Source organism: Apteryx mantelli, chromosome 1 (genome assembly GCF_036417845.1).
Source record: "Apteryx mantelli isolate bAptMan1 chromosome 1, bAptMan1.hap1, whole genome shotgun sequence".
NCBI lineage: Eukaryota > Metazoa > Chordata > Aves > Apterygiformes > Apterygidae > Apteryx > Apteryx mantelli.
Window position 1 is genome coordinate 152,101,608 of NC_089978.1, and position 8,854 is coordinate 152,110,461.

Genomic DNA, 8,854 nt, shown 5'->3' on the forward strand with positions numbered 1-8,854 from the left:
TTCTTCCATCGTACAATACATACTGTACTTATGCTGTGATTTAGTGTACATGAAGTGTTACAAATCACTTGAAACAAGAAAATACAGTCTTTCTAATTCCTGAAGGATCTCACGATAATGCCAGTATTAGTCTTCTGAAAAAGGATAGTCCTTGTGATTTTTGCATCTAAAAAAAGCGAGTATGGTTAAAATACATTAAGAATATAGGCTTAAAACTAAAAAGAAATAGCTTTTTTCCCCCTGACAAAAGCTCTGCAAAACTGTAAACTGATGAAAACACTGAAGTGAATCTCCTTAGTGTACCCATGGCAGTGAAAGTTAATACTCTGTGTCAATACTCTGTAACTCTCAGATATACCCATGAGCTTGTTCTCAAAGAATAAGGCATGTTTTGCTTACTTGAAGTTACCAGACTTCTCTATAATATAAGCCACTGTCATGAACTCATGAGTTTGCAGTTTTCTATTATAGAAGTGGGTAACCTGGACAGCAGAATAAATCACAGACCTTGGAAATCTGGGTCTAGCCAGTCTATTATGTAAACACTGCCCTAATAATGTGGGCATAAATACACAGGCACAACTTTTCACTTCAAACAAATTTACAACTCATTCCTAAAATGGAATTTCTTTACACTGACCATATCATATAAAGTAGCTAAAGAAAACAAAACAAAGAAAAATTGCAGCCAAACTGGAGTTTGCAGCCAGTTTTGACTTTGGAAGAGCAGTTTGGTATGCATCCATTAAAAGGTGTCTCAACGCACAACATACAAAAATCCCAACACCAACAACCTGTGCAAGATAGACAGTGCTCTAGTAAGCCCTATTGCTGAGCTCCAGTAGTTACTAATGTGACCAGGTATTGGTAAAGGTACCCTATTTTGTATTTTAAAGTGAGGCTATCAAATGCTGTCTGTTAAGGGGATAGCCAATGTGTGTTCTGCTGCAGGATCAAGAGAGGAGGAGGAGATACTCACTGGCTTAATGCACAGATTCGATATCGCTTCTTAAAACTAAGGATTGTTTCCATCTCTTCTTTAACCAGTTCAAAATCAAACACCTGAATAAAGATCCCAAACAGCTGTTTTACTTTGCTTTGCAAAAAGATATGTATAAGTTCATTTACAGAAAGAATACCAAAAACATAAGTAGAAAAGCATTGTATTTGCTGAGGCACTAGGAAGTGTTGCAATGGATGCACGTGTTTGTGGTGAACAATGAAAAAAGGCTTAAAGTTATAATGCTGGTGATAGCCTAATTATGTCATGTTCTTATCACGAGGTGGAGAGGTTAATATCTCTTACTTGATCTGTTCTAATGAAGGACACTTGAGTCCTTATTTTTAAAGCAACTTTTAGCCTTTACCAAGAGGTAACCTACGTGATATCTGACAGACACAAGTTTTTTCCCAACTCTAAGTATGAAAGGGGTGCTTTGTTACACTGGCAGAATGGATTTTCTGCATAAGAGTTTAAACACCAAAAGAAGTTTGCAATGTACCCTCTTACCTTAAAATTTTCTTCGATATGGTGTGGAGTGACAGATTTGGGGATTACACTCACATTTCTTTGAATCTGGAACCGGATAAGCACCTGCAGGAACAGATTGGGATTTACAGCTGAGAAGTTCTGCCTGTTTTCTGAAAGCCAAAAAAATCATACTTGCCTACATGCTTCACAGGAAGTAACTCTACTGATAAACAGAAATTAATCACATAGGAAAATATGAGGAAAAGCACTTTGGTAGACCCTTATTTATTGCACAAGCTCGTTTAATCATTATTGTGTCTGGAGCTGAGATGACAACATGAGAACATATTGAATAAAAATGCAGAGCTGGCCAGGATGCTGCAGGCAGAGGTGGCTAATTTGCCAATTAAACCCCACCAGGTAAAAGCTAAAGACCTAAAGACTAGCAATCTTCTGTCAGCCATTAAAACTAATACCAGAAATAGTTTTTTAAAAGCATTACATTGGAGAAGGGACGCATAACTGGAACACAGCTTTCCAAAATGGTTTTGTAAATAATTACTTTAGCACAGGAGGGAAAAATACATGTCACTGTGGAAAAAACTATGTCTACTGTTTACCTGAGCTGGGGTTTTATTGTACTTGAGTGCAATTTCCTTAATTTGGGGGTCATCAAGAAGGGAAACATCCTCAGGCTTGGACCTGTGAAAATAAAAAGCAGACTTCAGCAACTGAAGGAGACTACTGTCTTCTCCCTCAAGCTCTGTTGTGTAAGAATATTATTTAAGTGATAGGAAAATATCATCTCACACACTTTAATTCACCGTTTTCTCACTGCTCCATTCCCTGCCTTCATTAACAAATTAGTAAGTATTTTTCTAATTGCATAAGTTTTGCTCTATCAGATCTTGTCCACGTACTAAGACTGTTTATAGTATTGACTCCTATTTATGTCTAAGAAAGAAGGCTCACAAAATATTCTTACCACGGCCAGTTGGGAGCTCCAAGGGGGCAATATGCAGTTACAGAGATCCCTTTGGAGTGGCAAAAATTAATCAGCTCTTCCTGGGGAAGATACGGATGGCTCTCAATCTGCAGACACAAATATTAGGTTTCTCCAGAAGCAGTTGATATTTTCATGAAGCTACTTCCAGGTTCAGCATCACTATGGTGACCTATCAAGCCCCACATAATGGACCCCACATCAGCTCTGAGAAGGCAGCTCTTTCCGCAGCTACAGCAGTGTCCTTGCTCAGAGACCTTCACCCCGCGTCAGAGCTTCCTCCCTTCCCTGCCCCATCGAGTCCCCTTTCAGGTCGCTGTGCAACCAGAGCCCATTTCCCCTGTTTCTCTATTTCTGCAACCCAAGTAAACCCTTTTTCAGTCCTCTTTCTTCCCCTATCCTATCCAGCCCTACATATTCACCCAACCCAATGGTGCTCAGAGCCAAGCTCTGATCCTGTCTTTTCATGCAGCCTCATTTTGCCCAGCGCTGGGGCTGGCACTGGGAGGGCAAAGGGCTCGGCTACAGCACTTGGCTCTCACCCTGCACCAGTTCAGTGCTGCTGTCAAAAGAATGTGAAGCTTTGGGCTTTCAACTCATGAATGGCACAGGCTTCCCATGCAGTAAGAGTATAGAAAATTCTGCGTTTTCCATTGCTTTATAATTTAGCCAAATACAGGTATTCTCTTGCAGGGATATCAAAAAGCACAGCCTTGTCATAAAAGCTATTTCACTGCCAGAGATGTCCCATTAAATGCAATACCACAGGCAGGTGTTACATCACTATTAATGAGTCTGAGAACAGTTTACCTGATTATTTGCAGGTTTGTATTTTAAGTCTGGTTTGCTCAAGAGCCGATCTATCTGTTTGTGGTTGAAGTTGGAGATTCCAATGGCCTTTACTAGTCCTGCATCCACCAGCTCTTCCATAGCCTAGAAATACTACAGTATCAGACTTGCTATTGAATTGAGATCTTTTCTTCATCTGGAAAAAATGTCTGCACAAAAACTTCAATAGTAAAAATCATTGTGGCTGGGATCTTATTCTGATATGCTGTTTGTACAGCACAATGAACTGTGAGACTCTGGTCAAGGACTTAGGCTCTTGAGCATTATTATAATACAGATAAATAATAGCAATATTCAAGATTAATAATTATTCCACTATGATTATTTCAGTACAGTACAACTGCTTTAGAATATTATCCCCAAGTAGACCTTCTGCTCCAAAATAAAAGTTTTTTTTAAAATAATTCCTCTGGCTACAAAACAATTATCCATTAATTAAAAAGCTTGTAGTTTGGAACAGAATAGCTTAATAAGGAGCTATTTTGGAAGAACTAGAACAGAATACCTGATCGTCTACACTTCTTGATTTCCCAAGGGAGATGTACCATCAGGCAATAGCAGTATAGCATGAGCTGCCCTTCTCCCCCCCACCCATAGTTCTTTCCCACTAACAAACAACAGTTAGATCAGCCCTACTTAATTTGGCACCTCCTGCATAAAAGAAACACAGGAGAAAATAATCTATTACACAACCTTTAGAGCAGATACATCTCTTTCAAAACGGAAATAATTTTTATTTCAAGTTGTTATCATGAAGAGCAGCCTGAAATGTCCTCTTTTTTCCTTCAAATGAACAATGAAAATGTGCTTTATTCTTCATCTGGCAGAAGGGAGAAGCATCAATGGATCCTTCTCACTGGTGAACCCCTGGTCCTCCTCCCACCTAGCCCGGCTGAGCCCACCGGTGGGTGGAAGGGAAGGGAAGCCCGAACCATCAGCCAAGCAGAAGCTTGAGCTTGCGCCCAAGTCCTGACTTGCACACGGCCTGCGCCTGTGCCTGTTAGTACTGCACACACAGCTTCAGCAATGGACTCTGGCCACTCCCAGTACTTTCTGGGGGAAGAAAATTTGGACTCTCAGGTACATGAGCATTGCTGTGGTAGGGACAGCTCAGGTACAGAGGGAGTTGAGCTTGTTACAGCTAAATCTACCAATTAATGAAGCAACAATGTACGCAGGGACGGAGCTGGCTGCGGGGACTGCTCAGCTCGAGCCAGGTCTCAAGCCACTGCAGGGTACACAGAGCCTCAAGGGTTTCCTCCAGCTATGCACACCTGGCAGGCCTAGTAGGCGGTGGGCATGAAGGCATCTCAATTTTGGCCAAGTATCACAAGAAGGAGCCCAAGGGCCCAGAGTAATCAGCAAACTGGAATTCTTCATGTCAGAAAGTCTCTTAAAATCATTCCCGATGTGGAAGGCTCAGAGTTTTCTGACTGTTATTTCAAACTAGCAAGAACTTCTCACTGTCAGGGAACTTACCTCCCATGTGTCCAGAAAATCCGTATCACTGGGAATGATCATACTATTTTCATCTGCAGGAAAGAACTCCTCTCCTGCCTGTCATCATGAAAGAAAAGTGTATTTAAGGTAGGCTGAATTGTATATAGTTAAAGAAATCATTTAGAAATTCTACAAGCAAGTGGTGTTGGAGTCACACTGGATATCCTGGCTTAAGTTTGTGCTGGGGAGAGAGGTGGCCAAAAATAGTAATCTGTATGAGCATAGTAATCTTTAAGCAAATCTGCTTCTTGAGAACCTGTCCTACAGGCAGAGGAAGGGCAGACATTTTTTATGTGCTTCTGTCAGGTTGAAAGAAGCCTAGGGATGTGGACACAATGGTGAAATGAGGATTTATTTAACCTGGGGGTAGAGAGAGGAGAGAAAAATAGGAACTGAGTAATTCACAACTGTTTGATCCTGAATAAGCAAATCACAGCCAAATCTCAGATTCTAAGAGGAATGTGATGTGGATGGTAATTTGATCCATGACATGAAAATGCTGTACCAGAAATTAAGGTGCTTTTGCAGTACAACATCTATCTTAAACAGGCATGAGCATACCTGTCTTTCCTTTTCTCCATATGGAGGTTTGTCATTATGCCTTAATGAGGTTTAACAATGCTCCTCATTAGGCAGGTCTAGTCCCAAAGGGGAAAGTGGCAGAGCTCTCACAGAGCTCACAGGAATTAAAGTCTCAGTACCTTGAATCCCAGGGGCCAGTGCATCAGGTAGAGATCCAAATAATCCAGCTGGAGGGCCACAAGTGTTTTCTGGCATGCCTCCTTCACAAGGGTTTTCTCATGAAATGTGCACCACAGCTGCAGGGATAAAACAGAGCCCATGAGCTGCTCTCCCAAACTGACGACTACAGAGCATCCTTGGCAGGGCAAACTCATGGCACAGCTACAGGGGCAGGTCACAATATAGCACATTTTCTCCTCTCGGGGAAGTTTCCATTTTGCACACCTTATTTTATTTGTGGCACTGCCCATTGTTTAAATAAAATGAGACTGAAATACTCTAAAATTCCACCAATGTGGACAACAATTACACAAAATGAAGAAAAGAGGCAAAACTGGTAAAAATCAACCTGCCAGTTTCCAGCAGATAGAAGTTACTTTATTTTTCCTACCATTGTTGTTGGGGGAAAAAACAAAACAAAACATAACACACAGGAGTTAAGGGGCTGAGCCCAGCAGCGCAGCAGGAGTGACCACAAATACAATAGCCATGCTTCCTATCTCAGAGGCAACTGTGAGCACAGCCTCAGTTCCTGTCTCCATCGCTGACAATGGATATGGACTACAAAAAAATCCCCCACAAATTGAGCATGTTTTTCAAGAGTTGACCTCTTCCTTCCCCCCATCCACAAAACACGCCCAACAGAAAGGGGTTAATTCCCAGAGCAACTTCATTCTCTGGCCATTGCGCAATGGGACCTTTGACTCTCCTCCTAAGAACAGACCCTCACGTGACATAATTTATCTAGAGATATACCTTACTGACAATGAAGAGGTCTTCTCATGCCACAACCCCCTCCTCAATTTTTTCTCGTAGCGCCTGCCCTATCTCACGCTCATTCTGATACACATAGGCACAATCAAAGTGGCGGTATCCCACATTGATGGCAAACTTCACGGCATCTCGCGCTTCTCCTCGGAGAGACTGAAACAAGAAGAAAAGTCAGAAACTTTTCTAACTTTCTGACAAGTGGAAACTGTAGAAAAACAAGCTTGCTGTCCTCCAGACCTGGAGACTTTAAACCCCAAAATCATGAGATGGATAACAATAATCAGGATCTTGCTTTAGTTATTTTTCTGGAATAAAATGAGCCCTCTGGAGCACAGTAAAACCAGATATGGCAATCACTGAGGAGGTGCCAGATCAGCTTCTACTATTTTATAGGGATTATAGGGATTCACATTCAGACCCCAGGATATGTTGAAATACGCTCTAATTTGCCCCAAAAGTAAAAGCAATTTTAGCTTGAGACACTGGCAACATGCACAAATGAATCATCTCTGGAAGTCCTGGTGGCCCTGGGCACGAACATGAGGAAGGACAGCAAAACGTTACGGACAGTGCCACCTCCTGGGTAAAACACACACTGCGGCGCTAAGTAAATCACTTCACATTTTTGGCAGGAGAGGCTAAAAAGTTGTTTGACGACTGGATGTCAGTTCTGGAAAATATCAAATGACACTTCAACATTCTTTGAAACCACGATCACCTCCTACATTTAACTGAATTACATCCCTGCTGATCATCTTTTTTTGATGATTTCAGTTCTCCAAGTCTTTCCAGTCTCCAAGTCCAAGCTTAGTTGGCTTGCCTAAATTTGAAACAATCAAGCAGAAACTGCATCAACTTTTTCTAAGAGGTAGCCAGTTTCAAGTTTTACAGGCTGTTTTGCATCCTGTTTCCCCATGTCACTCCTTCCGATGTATAAAATGCTCCTTAGGTGTCCTGAGAAAGCTAGTGAACTACCACACCTGAAAAATGCCAGACATTATAGAGTATCTTATCTCTGGATGCTGCCATAGCATGGGAAAGCTCTGTGCAGAGGAGAGAGAGCTCCCTGGGAAAAAATAACAAAACCCACACAACCATGAGTGATCTGCATTGCTTTTGAATGGAGGAGGACTTAGCGGAGAAACAAAGCTGGTAATATACCCCATGATTACACAAAAATATGTAACGTGAGATGTTTGTCAGAAAAATAATCCCTTACTTTTTATAACATTGTGCTTATTGAACAGAACTTCAAATTCCTGAAATCAGAGTGACGAGGGAAAGAAAGGGCCCATTGTCACAGGGCTTGAAACACAGGGCGTTGCGGATGACATCGCACTGGAAACCTTAGTATCAAATAGCTTTGATTAAGTAATCTCAGAGGCTTTGGGGCATCTTTTCATTGCATTGGCATAAGAGATTTTTGTGGTGGCAGGGATCATGTGTCCAAACATTTCCTTCTATTCAGTCCTACTGTCCAAACAGGTTCCTTCAGAGATCTCATAAATTATAACATTAATACAACTGATATGACAAGCACAAGGTGGTAGTATAACTGAGACAGGCGGTCTGTCCCTAAGAGGCACCATACAACACACACTTCATTTTTAAACTCTATTTCATTACTATTTAGGCCTCTTCATGTCTTCTGCCATCAGACCAACAAAAACTGAAAGAGTTAAACAAATTCAGCCCCATTTTTATACATTATGTGATGACTAGCCACAACTGATCAAGAAATACAACACAAATAATTTAAGATGCTTTTATGCTGACTGGACAGCGATTCATAGATCTGGCAGCTTCAATTGAACGTATTTAGTTTCCAGTTTCAAGTTCAGGGGGCAATTCTCTTTCTCTTTTTAATTTAAATAAAGTCACTTTCTCTCCTTTTAAATTTTTCAGCTCATTTCCAAAATCTTTTTACATATATAACTCAGTACATCCATAAATCTTCTCTCTTACCTCAGGTCAATAATATAATATTTGCAGGTAAAGAATTGCCCAAAATATTTTTTCTGCAAAGCGCTATGTACTCATTTGCTGCCATACAAATAAGTTAGCTTCAATCTCTAAGAAGTTAATGTAAGTTCCCATTTCCAAATCCACTGATTCCCATTTAAATTCCCATTTCTACGTGCACTCATCAAAGATGACACCTACACAGCATGCTAGGGTATTAATAACTGGCATTAAAAGAAAAAGAAAAAAGAAAAAAGAAAGGCTAGGCATAAGTTTTTACTTTTGTAGTAAGTAATTTTCTTCCGTAGCTAAGAAAATCACCTTGTTATCACAACCTGCTCATTTCAGGTTTCACAGGTCTTTTACACCTGTCCTGCAGCAAAGTCTTTAAGAGACAAGAAACACCCCATAGAAGATTCACTGCATTTTCCCACCCCAGAGAGGAACTTGCTGAAAAAAATCTACTGCAATTCCCAGCAGTGGTTTGGCGCGGGCCCCCATGGAGGTACCTGCCAGGTGCCCAGCCCCAGGGCGGGCAGTGCCATGGTGGTGGCCAT

The 8,854-nt window shown here is 41.1% G+C and overlaps 1 pseudogene; it reads right to left on the reverse strand.

Annotated features, from left to right (window-relative positions):
• LOC106488285 (aldo-keto reductase family 1 member B1-like) lies at positions 1–8,854 on the reverse strand (annotated as a pseudogene).